Here is a 1050-nt window from a genome sequence, read left to right on the forward strand (position 1 = left end):
TTGCTGGGTCGTAGGGCAGGTCTATTTTTAACTCTTTGAGGAACCTCCACACAGTTTTCCAGAGTGGCTGCACCATTTCACATTCCCACCAACAGTGTAAGAGGGTTCCCTTTTCTCCACATCCTCTCCAACATTTGTGGTTTCCTGCCTTGTTAATTTTCCCCATTCTCACTGGTGTGAGGTGGCAACTCATTGTGGTTTTGATTTGTATTTCCCTGATGGCAAGTGATGCAGAGCATTTTCTCATGTGCATGTTGGCCATGTTTATGTCTTCCTCTGTGAGATTTCTGTTCATGTCTTTTGCCCCCTTTCTTTCCCTTTGTGTTGACATAATTCATTTCAGTAGTCTAGAGGAGAACCTAAGGAAAGGTTTGAAATGTTCAGAGAATCAGGGATTGTGGGTGCAACGTGAATCACAGAGCCCTGTACTTTAAGAGACGAGGGCTTGTCCTCTTGATGCTCTGCCCTCAAGTGGGAGTTTATGTTAACACTGGTTGACATTAGACACAGGCCTCAAGGAGGGAGAGCCAGTGGCTGCATTGGGTGACAGGTGCAGCCCCAGGAAACCCAAGCAGTGGGGGCAGAGCAGACACCAGCTCTCACCATGAAGTGCACCTTCTTGTCCTTTGCCTTTTGTTTAACCAAGAGAGAAACTATAATACTTGGGTAAGTAAAAAAAAATTAATTTTTAAAATTATGCGTGCAGAGCACCTGGGTGGCTCAGTGGTTGAGCATATGCCTTCGGCTCAGGCTGTGAAACCAGGGTCTGGAATCCAGTCCCACATTGGGCTCCCCACCGGGAGCCTGCTTCTCCCTCTGTCTATGTCTCTGCTTCTCTCTCTTTGTCTCTCATGAATAAATAAATAAATAAATAAATAAATAAATAAATAAATAAAATCTTTAAAATAAAAAATAAAATAAAGTTATGCATGCATAAAATACTGGGTGTCTGCTGAGGTTAATGTTCCTAAGCAGTCATGTCAACCCCATTGTAAGGAAAAGTTAATATCTGTCCTTGAGATTTCACTACAAAAAATGGGGCAGGCTATG

This window comes from Canis aureus, chromosome 2, assembly GCF_053574225.1.
Source record: "Canis aureus isolate CA01 chromosome 2, VMU_Caureus_v.1.0, whole genome shotgun sequence".
NCBI lineage: Eukaryota > Metazoa > Chordata > Mammalia > Carnivora > Canidae > Canis > Canis aureus.